The following is a 15,213-nucleotide window of genomic DNA, read 5'->3' as shown; positions in this document are numbered from 1 at the left end:
CCATTGAAACTGCTTACTTAACAAGTTTTCTTTAAGGGATATGTCATTCTATTACTAATGTATAAATATAGGGGAAAAGTTTGAGGTAGTTGGACTCTTTTGGGACTTGTTTGGACTCTCCTTCTGGATACATCTTGCGGTCCCCACCGGCAGACAAAAGATTTGGCCACCAGAAGCCTGCCGCTGTGTCACTCGAGAGCCACACTCAGCTTTGATAATTATCAAGGGTTGGGGGTGTTTTATTAACCTGTTGTGGATGTGTGAAAGTGCTTGAGACTAAGTAAAGTTTAGCTTTAAGTGAAAGCACTCTTGTGTTGTCCTGTTTGTGCCAGCCATCTATCGGTCGGATGGCCGTGTCTCCCCTGATTTATTTCCTGACACCACCTCGCACAGAGCAAAAAGGTACCAAGAGCTTTAGGTTGAAAGAACCCCAGGTAGCATAGATGAAGTACAAATCAGCTTTAAAAGTTGCTCACAAAATTGCTGCAATTTGACAAAATTATTTATCTACTTATTGCTATAAAGTTTAATATTTAATATAACGTTGTTCCTTCTAATGTATGCTGTGCTTTCCCAGCCCCTGGGGTTAGTGGAAAGGCTGATGGAAGGGAGGCATTTCCAGAGCCCTCTTGGAGATTCCCCCAAGAGCCACTGTTGCTAGGTAGGAGTTAGAACAGCCTTGCAAGCTACCACCAAGGGTCCTGCAGAAAGCACATTCTGTCTAGACCCAAGAATCTAGCTTATTGCATTGGACCTTACTCCATAAGTGGTCCCATTGATTTATTGGGGAGGCACTATTGATCAGGAGTAAAGATAGCAGAATCTGGCTCTGGAGTCCTATATTTCTAGCAAGCTGACACCCAAGTAATGGACTTATTTATATTAAGTTAATAATATATTTTTTCAAACAGGAAACAAAAATAAAACCAAACATAAAAAATCCATATATTATCTCTGATGAATTTCCCCCACTGTGTCTTGCTCAGGAAAGTGTCACTTAGAGAAATAGGGCCAGATTCTTCACTTCTTTTGTCACTACTGGTGCAAGTGAGTAGAGAATTCTCATTAGGTAGACTTTTAACACCCAACTTGCACAGGTGTAATTGAATAAACAAGCCACATGGCAAGTGAGAGATCCAGAATTTCTTTGGGCAATTGAATACTTATCTTCCCTTAATGATGACTGAACTAGTTTATCTAATAGCCAGACCAGCACATTACATTACTCTTAAAATGCAACCTATTTGATTTATCTATTATCAAGAGATAAGGTAAAAGCACCTGTTAATAACAGAAACATTGCAACATCAGAGTTGGTATATTGCCCAAGGTAAGCAAAGGCAATAAATCAAAATAACACAGCAGCCAAATCTTTAAAGGGAGACTGGTTCCAAAAGAGAGCTATCCTGGCCTTCCTTCATCTGGATGTACAACTAAGAAGCAATAGAGAAAGATGAGGTGGGTGAGGTAATATATTTTATTGGACCAACTTCTGTTGGTGAGAGAGACAAGCTTACACGGAGCTCTTCTTCAGGTCTGGGAAGGTACTCCAAGGGTATGTCTACACTATGAAATTAGGTCGATTTTACAGAAGTCAATTTTTTAGAAATCGATTTTATACAGTCAATTTTGTGTGTCCCCACTAATCGTATTAAGTCATATTAAGTCGGTGCTGTGCCTCCACAGTACCGAGGCTAGCGTCGACTTTCGGAGTGTTGCACTGTGGGTAGCTATCCCACAGTTCCCGCTGTCTCCGCCACCCATTGGAATTCTGGGTTGAGCTCCCAATGCCTGATGGGGCAAAAACATTGTTGCGGGTGGTTCTGGGTACATGTCATCAGGCCCCCCTCCTTCCCTCCGTGAAAGCAATGGCAAAACATCATTTCTCGCCTTTTTTCATGGGTTACCCATGAAGATGACATACCACGGCAAACAGGGAGCCCACTCAGCTCACTGTCACCGTATGTCTCCTGGATGCTGCTGGCAGATGCGCTACTGCAGTGCTACACAGCAGCATCCCCTTGCCTTGCCTTGCGGATGGCAGATGGTGCAATACAACTGCTAACCATTGTCATCGTCCCATGGGTGCTCCTGGCTGACCTCGGTTAGGTTGATCGGGGGCACCTGGACAAAAATGGGAATGACTCCAGGTCATTCTCTTCTTTAAGTTTCTTTAAGAGCTTCTGCCTCAGGCTGCTCTCCCAGTTGGCAGCACCGCGCGGTCGCACCTACCCCAGCCTACCCCTTGCTCCCATGGCTCATGAAGTCTGGACAGTAGTAAGGAGCTGTTCAACTATAGGCTGAGCAAGTGCAGAATGGTGGTAGAATGTGCATTTGGACGTTCAAAAGTGCACTGGCGCAGTTTACTGACTCGGTTAGACTTCAGCGAAACCAATATTCCCATCGTTATTATTGCTTGCTGTGTGCTCCACAATATCTGTGAGAGTAAGGGGGAGATGTTTATGGCGGGGTGGGAGGTTGAGGCAAATTGCATGGTCGCTGGTTACACACAGCCAGACACCAGGGTGGTTAGAAGAGCACAGCAGGGCGCGCTGTGCATCAGAGAAACTTTGAAAACCAGTTTCATGACTGGCCAGGCTACAGTGTGAAAGTTCTGTTTGTTTCTCCTTGATGAAAACCTGCCCCCTTGGTTCACTTTATTTCCCTGTAAGCCAACCGCCCTCCCCTCCCTCCTTTGATCTCTGCTTGCAGAGGCAATAAAGCCATTGTTGTTTCAAATTCAAGCATTCTTTATTGATTCGTCACACAAATGGGGGGATAACTGCCAAGGTAGCCCTTGAGGGTTGGGAGAGGAGGGAAGCACAGGTGTGGGATAGTTGTAGGGGCACCCCTTAGAATGGCATGTAGCTCACCATAGAAGCGGCTTGTCTGGGGTCTGACCTGGAGTGGCCGTTTGCCTCTCTGGTTCTTTGATAGGCTTCACGCAGAACTGCTATGGGTCGCTGTTATAACCTCTGTCCTTCATGCCCTTGGAGATTTTTTCAAATATTCCAGCATTTCATCTTTTGGAATGGAGTTCGGATAGCATGGATTCATCTCCCCATACAGCGATCAGATACAGTACCACCCATTTGGTCCATGCTGGAGCTCTTTTGCGATTCTGGGACTCCATGGTCCCCTGTGCTGATGAGCTCTGCATGGTCACCTGTGCTTATCAGCTCGCTACACTGACCAAACAGGAAATTAGATTCAAAAGTTCACAGGGTTTTTCCTGTCTACCTGGCCAGTGCATCTGAGTTGACAGTGCTGTCCAGAGTGGTCACAAAGGAGCACTCTGGGATAACTCCTGGAGGCCAATACCGTTGAATTGCATCCACACTACCCCAAATTTGACCCAGCAGGGTCGATTTCAGCACTAATCCTCTCGTCGGGGAGGAGTACAGAAATCGATTTTAAGAGCCCTTTAAGTCGACAAAAATGGCTTTGTCGTGTGGATGGATGCGGGGTTAAATCAATCTAAGGCCTGGTCTACACTACGTGTTTAAACCGGTTGTAGGAGCGTTAAACCGATTCAACGCCACACCCGTCCACACTAAGAGGCCCTTTATATCGATATAAAGGGCTTTTTAAACCGGTTTCTGTACTCCTCCCCAACGAGAGGAGTACCGCTAATATCAGTATTGCCATATCGGATTAGGGTTAGTGTGGCCGCAAATCGATGGTATTGGCCTCCGGGTGGTATCCCACAGTGCACCACTGACCGCTCTGGACAGCAATCTGAACTCGGATGCAGTGGCCAGTGTCATAAATAAACAGATCAGGGTTAAGGTCTCTTTTACCTGGAAAGAGTTAACAAGCTCAGTAACCTGAGAAACACCTGACCAGAGGACCAATCAAGGGACAGAATAATTTCAAATCTCTGTGGAGGGAAGCCTTTGTCTGTGTTCCTTGTTGGCTCTGTGTTCTCTTTTTGGATCTAAGAGAGACCAGACATGTCTCCAAGTTCTCCTGGAGTAGTTCCTACTATCCAATAGTAAGTATTAGTTAAAAAGGCGAATTAGTCTTTTGAGTTGTTTTCTGTATCTGCAATTGTGTGTTTGCTATAGAATTTCTTTAATTCTGTACTGTTATTGCTTTTACTGAGAAAGAAAGGAGGGGGGATTCTCTCCAGAGATTGATAAGTTTAGACCCTGTGTATTGTTCCATCTTGGTATTACAGAGACAGCTACTTTCTTTTTATTCTTTAATAAATCTTTTCTGTTAAGGACTTGGTTGATCTTTCCTTGGGTGAATTCTCAGGGAAAGGGGAGGAGGGAGGCATCCCTCTGTAGTTGAATCCCGGTATCTCTCCTAGGAAAAGGGAGGGGGGAGGAAGCAGGGGGGAATGGTTTACTTCTCCTAGGTGTAAGAACTCCATGGATTTGGGGCTCTTGGGATCCCCAAGGATTTTGGGGAAGGACTGTGTCCCAATACACGTACATTATTGGGTGGTAGCAGCTTTTACCAGATCTAAACTAGAATTTTAGTTTAGAGGAGTCCATGCAGGTCCCCATTTTGAAACCCAACAGCTCTAAGTGGGGGTGAGACCTATGACAGCCAGGTAGACAGGAAAAGCCCCGCGAACTTTTGAAAATCATTTCCTGTTTGCCCAGCGTGGAGCTCCGATCAGCACGGCTGGCGATGCAGTCCGAAAACAAAATCCAAAAAGAGCTCCAGCATGGACCATACGGATGTGATCGCTGTATGGGCAGGCAAATCTGTTCTATCAGAGCTCCATTACAGAAGACGAAAGTCCAAAGTATTTTTAAAAAATCTCCAGACAGACGCCATAGCAGAGACTCAGCACGCTGCTGCGTGACAAGCGTAACGGAAAGCCAAAGAATCAAATGGACGCTCATGGAGGGAGGGAGGGAGTGGGGACTGAGGACACAAGCTATCCCACAGTTCCTGCAGTCTCTGGAAAGCATTTGCATTCTTGGCTGAGCTCCCAATACCTGTAGGGTCAAACACATTGTCCGCAGTGGTTCAGGGCATAGCTCGTCAATGTACCCCCAACCCCCACCCCCAGAAGGAAAAGGGAAAAAAATCGTCTCTTGACTCTTTTAAATGTCACCCTATGTGTACTGAATGCTGCTGGTAGACGCGATGCTGCGGCACTGTACTGTAGCATCCTCGCCCCCCCTCCTTGGTGGCTGATGGTACAATATGGCTGATATCTGTCGTCATCATCAGCCTTGTGGCAGATGGTGTAGTGTAATAGGACTGCTATCCATCCTCGTCATCAGCCCATGAGTGCTCCTGACTGGCCTCCCGGTCATTCTCAGTTGACGGTAACGAATGGCTGGTAACCGTCTTCATCATAGCAACAGGGGGCTGAGCTCCATCAGCCCCCGCCCTTCATGTGTAAAGAAAAGATTCTGTACTGCCTGGACTATCATAGCAGCGGGATGCTGGGCTCCTCTCCCCCATACTGCTTAATGTCCTGTCTGGACTATCATAGCAGCTGGAGGCTGCCTTCCCCTCATTTTATCTCACTAACAAGTCACTGTTTCTTATTCCTGCATTCTTTATTACTTCATCACACAAATGTGGGGGACACTGCAACGGTAGCCCAGGAAGGCTGGGGGAGGAGGGAATCAACAGGTGGGGTTGTTGCAGGAGCACCCCCTGTGAATGGCATGCAGCTCATCATTCCTGCATGATCTGACACGGAGCGGCTGTGCTCTCTAGTTCTCTGATACACTGGATCTCTAGTACACTTGCCCCATATTCTAGGCAGGACTGATTCTATTTTTAGATACCATAAAGGAGGGATTGACTCGGGGAGTCATTCCCATTTTTGTCTTTTGCGCCCCCGGCTGATCTCAGCCAGGGGCACCTATGACAGCAGCAGAAGATATAGTGCAATAGGACTGGTAACCGTCATCTCATTGCCAATTTACAATGGCATGGTAGACGGTACAGAATGGCTGCTAACCATCTCTGCTGTCATGCAAAAGCAAATGAATGCTGCTGTGTAGCGCTGCTGAATCGCCTCTGTCTGCGGCATCTAGTACACATATGGTGACGGTGACAAAAGGCAAAACAGGCTCCATGGTTGCCACACTATGGCATCTGCCAGGGCAATCCAGGGAAAAAGGGCACAAAATGATTGTCTGCCGTTGCTTTCCCGGAGGAAGGAATGACTGACAACATTTACCCAGAACCACCCGCGACAATTATTTTTGCCCCATCAGGCACTGGGATCTCAACCCAGAATTTCAAGGGGCGGGGGAGACTGCGGGAACTATGGGATAGCTACGGAATAGCTACCCACAGTTCAATGCTCCAGAAATCGACGCTAGCCTTGGACCGTGGATGCACACCACCGAATTAATGTGCTTAGTGTGGCCGCGTGCACTCGATTTTATACAATCTGTTTTACTAAACCGGTTTATGTAAATTCGGAATAATCCCGTAGTGTAGACGTACCCTCACACTCCTAAATTCGACCTAAACTCATAGTGTAGACCAGGGCCAAGCATAAAAACCTAAGTAATTTGCTTCACCTTACAGTTAGCTGTGACATTCGAGCACCTTCCCCAGACCTGAAGAAGAGCTCTGTGTAGCTTGAAAGCTTGTCTCTCACCAACAGAAGTTGGTCCAATAAAAGATATTACCTCACCCATCTCATCTTTCTCATCTTGTAATCTACTCACCTAAAAATAACAGTTAAGATAGTTTGTTACTACACCTTCAACTTAAGTCCCCCTGGCTTTTCTGTGGTTTTACAGTCTCCTTATTTCCCCTTTGCTGTGTGAAAGAGCCACACAGACAACTAGGGAAAACTGTCTAACACCACTAATACTGCAAATTACTCTAGATGGAGAGGCCCCTTTGCCCTACAGAGCACGATTAGCATCAGTGGGGCTCCACATGGGAACAGGGGGCTGCCCACATGGGACATTGGCAGGATCAGGGGCTAACTAATGATACAAAGTGCTGTGTAATGCATAGAGTCAGCTGAAAAGAGAGGAAAATGCTTGTTTCTCCATAATAATTTCAGGAATTAGTTGTAACCGTAGTAGGTACAATGTTTTTGGACATGATTTTATGTTTATCGTGTCCTTTTAAATTTAGCATTCAATAGAAGAAAATCCCTTTTGTTTGTTAGCATGGGCTCAAGCTGATTATTTTGATGAACCATCAATGTTAGCCCCTTTTCCTCTCAGCTAAAACAGTCCCAATACTGTCGGAGAAAAACTCAGTTCTCGCTTTTTTTGTTTGGGTGCAGCAGGGTCAGATACTTTATTCTGTTTAGCAGCTACAACAGGGAGAGAGTGCACTAGGACATAGGGTCTCCTCTTCCTAGACAGGTCTCTCAACAGGTAAACAATTACAGCCAGCATTTATACTTTTGTTACAGACAATAATAAGCAACAGCTGCATTTTGTTTATACATAGGTCATCCTGATATCTTGTTTTTCTCACTTCTAAAAAGACGCCAGTCTACATATTTTATCAGTGCAAGGTCGCAACAACTTCTCACACAGTTCTTTTCCACTCGCCTCACACAATCCTCACTTCTACAAATCTCGCGCTATTAGGGTTACAGCTAGCCTGACTCTTGCTAACAGAGACTGTCATACATTAAGATCCCCTACAAATCCCTATCAGTTCTTTCTGTACTTCCACAATACAATAAGTGCACATCTTTTCTTTCAAGGCTAGACTTTTGGTCCCTTTACAGCTGGGGATTATGCTGTGGTGTGGCAGGGAAGAGGTATGACCAGAGCACACTGCATTTAACAATCTCCAGCTGCTGCAATAGCCCATTTGGAGCCACTGTAGACAGCCTCGAGATTCCTATGACTACTACAGCCATTCTCTGCAGCATTGCTATGAACATCTTCAGTATATATTTTCTGGTACTTTGCTTGTTCTCCCCACTAGTTCTCTTCTTCTCTTTCAGAGCAGGAGTTGTGCTGATTAATTGCCAGAAAATGTGTTATAGCCATTGAGAGATGTATTGTTTGGCTGCTGAAAACTGTTTTTCTCTCTCCTATAAGCAGTTGTAAACATTTGTTTATAAATGGCGCACACTATATCTGCATCAGAGATTGAGCAAGCCAGCAGAAATTGCTCACTCTAGTCTGATTGAAAGGGCAGTCACTTTTGTTTCTATTAATCAGTCTCAAACTCTGCCCCTTCTCCACCCAACTTATGGTCAGTGACAAGGGAGTTCAGGATCAGGATCATTAAGTAGTGCTGAATGGACAATGCCAAAAGGGAGGCTGCGAGAGTCAATTGCAGGCAGAATACAGCACAATTATATCCTGTAGGTGGAAGAAAAATGACTCCTAAATGAGTTGGGGCAGCTGTAAAGCTAATCTGCCACAAGCAGGGATGAGGCATGGGAAACTCAGGGGAGAGTCTCTTTCCTAGCCACCGCTAGGGAAAAGCAATTACTGTAGATAAAGGCAGGTTCCTCACAGCACAGACAAACTTGCAGGGTTTATTTCTTAAACAGTATCGGTAGCCGTGTAAGTCTGTATCTGTAAAAGCAGCAAAGAGTCCTGTGGCACCTTATAGACTAACAGACATATTGGAGCATGAGCTTTCTCGTGGGTAAATACCCACTTCGTTGGATGCATGTCACATACATCCGACAAAGTGGGTATTCACTCACGAAAGCTCATGCTCCAATACGTCAGTTAGTCTATAAGGTGCCACAGGACTCTTCGCTGCTTTTTCTTAAACAGAAATCTGATTCATAGTTAGATTCATTTCCAGTTCCAGAGCCACCAGCCTGGCATTTTTCTTAACCAAAAATGTGATTTGAGGGGAGAGAGAATGTCCCAGAAAAGAATTCTGATGCTGTCTGAAAGGGAAGGTGTCAAATGAGAGATTCCTTGGAAAAATCTTTGTTATCAAGACATGGCCTTGGGGGAAGGGAATTAAAGAAATTAGGTGCCATATCGCAACTTTCTGCCACTGCTTTCTCAAATCAATGGTACATTTTTAAATATAAAATCTTTCTGTTCAACACAGGGTTTTTAAATGTGTAGTAAATGTGCTACATATTACTGTTCATGGAAGGCTTATTTCACAGATCTAAACGTTCTGTGCAACTTCTGCAACAATCTCTAATAAGGCTGTTGATTAATCACAGTTAACTCAGACGATTAACTCAAAAAAATTTATTGCAATTTAAAAAATTAATCGTGATACATTGCAAATTTAATCGCACTATTAAACAATAGATGACCAATTGAAATTTATTAAATATTTTTTGATTTTTTCTACATTTTCATATATATTGTATTCTGTGTTGTAACTGAAATCAAAGTGTATATTATTTTTTATTACAAATATTTGCACTGTAAAAATGATAAACAAATGAAATAGTATTTTTCAATTCACCTCATCCGAGTACTGTAGTGCAATCTCTTTGTCATGAAAGTGCAACATACAAATGTAGATTTGTTTGGTTACATAACTGCACTCAAAAACAAAACAATGTAAAACTTCAGAGCTTAAAAGTCCACTCAGTCCTACTTCTTTTTCTGCCAATTGCTAAGACAAACAAGTTTGTTTACATTTACAGGAGATAATGCTGCCCTCTTCTTATTTACAATGTCACCAGAAAGTGACACCAGGCATTTGCATGGCACTTTTGTAGCCGGCATTGCAAGGTATTTACGTGCCAGATATGCTAAACATTCATATGCCTCTTCCTGCTTCAGCCACCATTCCAGAGGACATGCTTCCATGCTGATGACGCTCATTAAAAAAAAAGTATTAATTAAATTTGTGACTAAACTCCTTGGGGGAGAATTGTGTGTCCCCTGCTCTGTTTTACCCCCATTCTGCCATATATTTCATGTTATAGTAGTCTTGGATGATGATTCAGCACATGTTGTTCATTTTAAGAACACTTTCACTGCAGATTTGATAAAACACAAAGAAGGTACCTATGTGAGATTTCTAAAGATAGCTCCAGCACTCGACCCAAGGTTTAAGAATCTGAAGTGCCTTCCAAAATCTGAGAGGGAAGAGGTGTGGAGCATGCTTTCAGAAGACTTAAAAGAACAATGCTCTGATGCAGAAACTACAGAACCCGAACCACCAAAATAGAAAATCAACCTTCTGCTGGTGGCATCTGACTCAGATAATGAAAATGAACATGTGTCAGTCTGCACTGCTTTGGATTATTATTGAGCAGAACCCATCAGCAGCATGGACGCATGTCCCCTCGAACAGTGGTTGAAGCATGAAGGGACATATGAATCTTTAGCACATCTGGCACATAAATATCTTGCGATGCCAGCTACAACAGTGCCAGGCGAATGCCTGTTCTCACTTTCAGGTGATATTGTCAACAAGAAGAGGGCAGCATTATCTCCTGCAAATGTAAACAAACTTGTTTGTCTGAGTGATTGGCTAAACAAGAAGTAGGACTGAGTGGACTTGCAGGCTATAACATTTTGCATTGTTTTATTTTTGAATGCAGAGGTTTTTTTACATAATTCAACATTTGTAATTTCAACTTTCATGATAAAGACATTGCACTACAGTACTTGTATTAGGTGAATTGAAAAATACTATTTCTTTTGGTTTTTTACAGTGCAAATACTTGTAATAAAAATAAATATAAAGCGAGCACTGTATATTTTGTATTCTGTGTTGTAATTGAAATCAATATATTTGAAAATGTAGAAAACATCCAAAAATATTTAAATAAATGGTAATCTATTATTGTTTAACAGTGTGATTAATCATGATTTTTTTTAATTGCTTGACACTCGTACTCTCCATAGGTGCCAACTCCGTGGATGCTCCGGGACTGGAGCACCCATGGGGAAAAATTGGTTGGTGCTCTGCACCCACCGGCAGCCCCCACTCATCTCCACCTCCGCTTCCTTCCCTGACCATGCCGCTTTTTCCCCCTAGCTCCCAGTGTTTCTGCCATGAAACAACTGTTTTGTGGTGGCAAGTGCTGGAATGGAGGGGGGAGGAGGGGGAACGTGGCACATCGGGGAAGAGGCAGGGCTGGGGTGGGGATTTGGGGAAGGGGTTGAATAGGGGCAGGGAGGGGCAGAGTTGGGGTGGGGACTTTGAGGAAGGGGTTGGAATGGGGGCGGGGCAGGGTGGAGTTGGGGCGGGGCCAGGGTGGGGGGTGCGAGCACCCACCAGCGCTGGGAAAAGTTGGCACCTATGCTACTCTCTATTAATGTACATGAGCCTGAAGCTGAATAAGTTTACCAAGAGCATAATCCACGTGTATTCTTTCAGTAAAGGAGGAAGAAAAAAGGTGTATTGCTATGGATGGGGAAGCAATAACAATCTAAGAGTGTCTGCTAGGCCAGTTGATATGTAACTGTGTATTCCAAACTGGGGGGGGGGAAATAGGGAGGGGAAGGATGAAGGTTCAATGGAGAGCTGGAGTGAGACTGGAGAAGGTAAGATCCCTAATTCCTTTAAAAGAAAGTTTTTGAACCCTGTGTCTCATGATCCATGACATAGAGCAAAAGCCAAGAAGATGGAGCATGACCTAAAAGCTAGACACTGAAGCCTGGAAAGATGTATGCTTATTATTACTTAGAGAACCGGTAAAATAATGGGCAAATGAAAGTAAGAGAGGTCAAGAAGCCAAAGAGAAAAAACAGTACTATACTCGTGAAAAAAAAAATGGAGACCAATGCACAGTAGGTGGGGCTAAGGCCACCACAGATAAAATGCTCAAGACTGGAGACCTGGTGTTCAAGACTTTATCCCATAGGGACTTGACTGAAGTTATCACATGATGATAAATTCCTAAATTTGTTTTCTATGTATCTCTCTGGATAGAGTTATCTTGCGGATCATCTACATGACAAGTTAGTGCATTGCAAGCCAGACGTGTGAATTAACAATGCACTAGCCTGCCATGCACTAGCTCACCATGTGGACCTTGCTACAGGCACTAAAGGTTCCATAATACGCTTTGACATACTGCTGTTTCAAACACACTATCTAAATCAAAGTGCTTTATGGAAATTTTAGTGCATGGTAGCAGGCTCCACACAGTGGGTTATTGAGTTAGCATGCAGCAAGCTGGTGTGCTATAGACTCACACCCTGGCTTGCTGTGCTAACTTGCCATTTGCACAAGCCTTTAGTGCAAAGTGTAGTATAGCAAAGACCCACCTGAATGCATCTGGGATAATGAAAATACAATTTAGGGTACTCTTATTAAGTAGAAATGCCTTCTGTTTAAAGCTTGAGCTTCATTTAATTTAGCATTAACCAAATACATTTTGGGCAATATAGTGTATGTTTATATTAACTTCAGATGTGTCTAAAATACTTACGGTATTCAGGTGCCATTAGATTGTGTGTTCTACTAAATAATGTTCCTGATACAACAGTGTCCTGAATATAGTGAAGTCTTCATCCTGATCATAGACTTCAACGGGTCTAGTTTGCAGGATGATGCATGAAGGATCTAGCCCCATGTTGCTAAGAAACTTTTTGCTTTAAATATAGAAACACGCTACTTACAGTATTTTTTCTAGATTAAAATGGTGTTAGGATTTAATAAAGCACCATCTTAAATGAATGAGATTTAACATGCTTTAAATTAAAGCAAACCAACAAAAAAATACACTGAGCCAAATTCTGCCCTCTATTAAACTATGCAATCCCATGGACTTCAAAGGATTTTTTGCCTTAATAAGGATTGTAGTTTGAAGCCCCAAGGGACATATCTTGTTCCTACAGAAGTAGCGGGAGTTTTGCAATTGACTTAAAAGGAGAGATGATTTGGCCCAGTGATTTAGTCACCAGAAGGCCAGTTTAGCTTCCCTTTATGCTTTAGTTCTGCTCTTGGGGTGGCTTTCTCAATTTCAGTTTCTCTCATTAAGGAGCTTTCTTGTTCTCAGTTTCTCTCATTAAAGATACAAAGTTTAAAAGGTGGCAAGTAACTGTAAAAGATTTATTCCCTTTTACAGTTAATTTAAACACAATGGGTCCAAGTGATGCTCCCAGTTACATCCATGCAAAAATCTGTTAAGATATTTGTAACTTTGTTGCTAATTGTAAGCACAGACAGTAACAAGTTTATTTCATTTATGTGCAGTTCTTCGAGTATATCTAAAGAATTATGTCCAAAAGAGCAGGCTGAAGTGACTGCTATTTATTTCCTCTCACTGTGTGTTCTCTGATCACTAATAGAAAAAAACTTTTAGTTTTATGCTATTGAGTCAAGTTGCCCCAGTGCCTGAGAAACCAACAAAAGCAAAAAAAGGTTACTTTCCAAAATTCTTCCACCTACTACTGTAAAACAATGTAAGAGACAATAGTGAGTGAAACTATATGTTTTAGTGGGGTACAACAATAATTTCGGTTCTGTATAGGATAGTGTATCTTGATTTACTGAAAATATACTGATTTTCTCATTTAAGAAACCTGTTGTTGTCCTGTAGTAGAGGCCCATTATAACTGAAGCAAGCTGCACTGTCATCCCATTTTCAAATACAGTAATCTTACCTCAAGATCTTTATGCCTCTCTTTCTCTCCTTCATCTTAGCAGGAGTATGAGCGGGCAGTGCTAAGGCACTTTCACTTGAAGATCATATGGCACTAGTGAACCTACATCCATTCCTAAAGGGAGGCTGTGGTTATAAGTTATCACCAGGATGGAGCAGATTTACATCCACATCTTGCAGAAAATAACTCCCAAGTCAGCTAAGAGAATTTGCACTAATACTAATTTGCTGCTAGCATCCAAGAAGTGTAAGGACCTCTGAGAATACTCATTTACAGTCTTCTAAAAAAACAACAACAGAAAATGATAAAGACAAATTCTTCATAACACACAAAGGCTTGCAAATCCCTTTTCCCAAAAATATTAATCATCATCAATAAAACTGCAAGAGAGATACCACTTCAGTTACTGGTTTATAGCTTCCTGCCCGGCCAGACAAAACAAAAAGCAGATGGGGACTTGCCAGAGAATCAGGTTCAACAACTGGAAATATATTCTATAGACTCTTGATCCTATGATCTCTATTGATTCAAAAGTATGAAAGTGGTAATTTATTTTTCTCTATATTATTTTTCATGTAGTTTATGCAGTTTATACATTTCAAATGAGAATGAATGAAATGAAATGAGAAAAGAGAAATAACATTTAGATCAGAAGACCGTATTAGAGTCGAACTGTTTAAGCTTCCTTGATGAGCAAAATAGAAAATTTCTGCTGCTTTGAAATAGTTACTCTCTCTGCTCCACTACCTCAAAAATAATCAAATTATTCAGATTATAAATTCAAGTAAGTCTTTACTTTTTTTTGTCTCAAGTCCACATTGTTCTACTTCTTACACCCAGAAAATTGTACCTCAGCATTCTTCACAGAGATATCCATTTATGCTTGCAGTTAATGAATAGTTGTGTGCTGTTTGTGCGGTTAATGAATAGCTTTGTACTGAGGTGACACTGCTCAAAAAGATGTGCAAATGTTTGTGTGTGGTTGCACTTGCACACATACTATTTGTAATTACACTTTGCTTTGACATAGAATAATAACTGAAGACCTTTGGTTATTACTGTTCCTATCCCTGAAGGATAAAGAGCAAGGATTAAATAGCAAATAGCAAAAAACCCAAGTGATCTATAACTCCATTGTGATGAACACTCCTGGTTGCAGATTTGAGTCTTCAGTCATTTTACTAATTCTGACTGCCAGAAAGATCCTAATATCAAAATCTGATTTCCTTGAAGTGACTGGAACTGGGTAATATATCTAGGCTATAGACTGGATAGAAGAATCTCTGTAGTCATGTGAATTTTAGATTTCAACTCTCCTGTAGATTATTGGCTAATACCATTGCTGTCCAGGAACCCAGATCAGTCTTCATGGGAGAATTTTGCACCCTTTTGTATAGCCTGGGGTGGGTAATTGAACCTTGAGCAGAAGCTTTCCATATAGGCTGCAGGAGAATGGAGCTTGCTCTCTGGGCATGGAGCACTGGAACTCAACTGTTACATGTGTTGTAGTAGCAGTCACAGCCACTGTATAAAATCTGCATAGCTATAGACCAACTGGCCATGACCCCAGCACACCATTACCCTCCAGGTCATGATGGAGACAACTGGATCTGTTCTGTAGTATGCAAGAAAAAATGTGAAGTCCCTGTGCATAGGATTTTACTGGCCTGCCCCTTTGTGCTGCAGAACCATGGTGAATCTAAGATTCCTAATATACCTACAACTCAGATGTCATTGGTTTGCA

This window comes from Mauremys reevesii, linkage group 2, assembly GCF_016161935.1.
Source record: "Mauremys reevesii isolate NIE-2019 linkage group 2, ASM1616193v1, whole genome shotgun sequence".
Taxonomy (NCBI): domain Eukaryota; kingdom Metazoa; phylum Chordata; order Testudines; family Geoemydidae; genus Mauremys; species Mauremys reevesii.
This window is presented reverse-complemented; position numbering follows the sequence as displayed.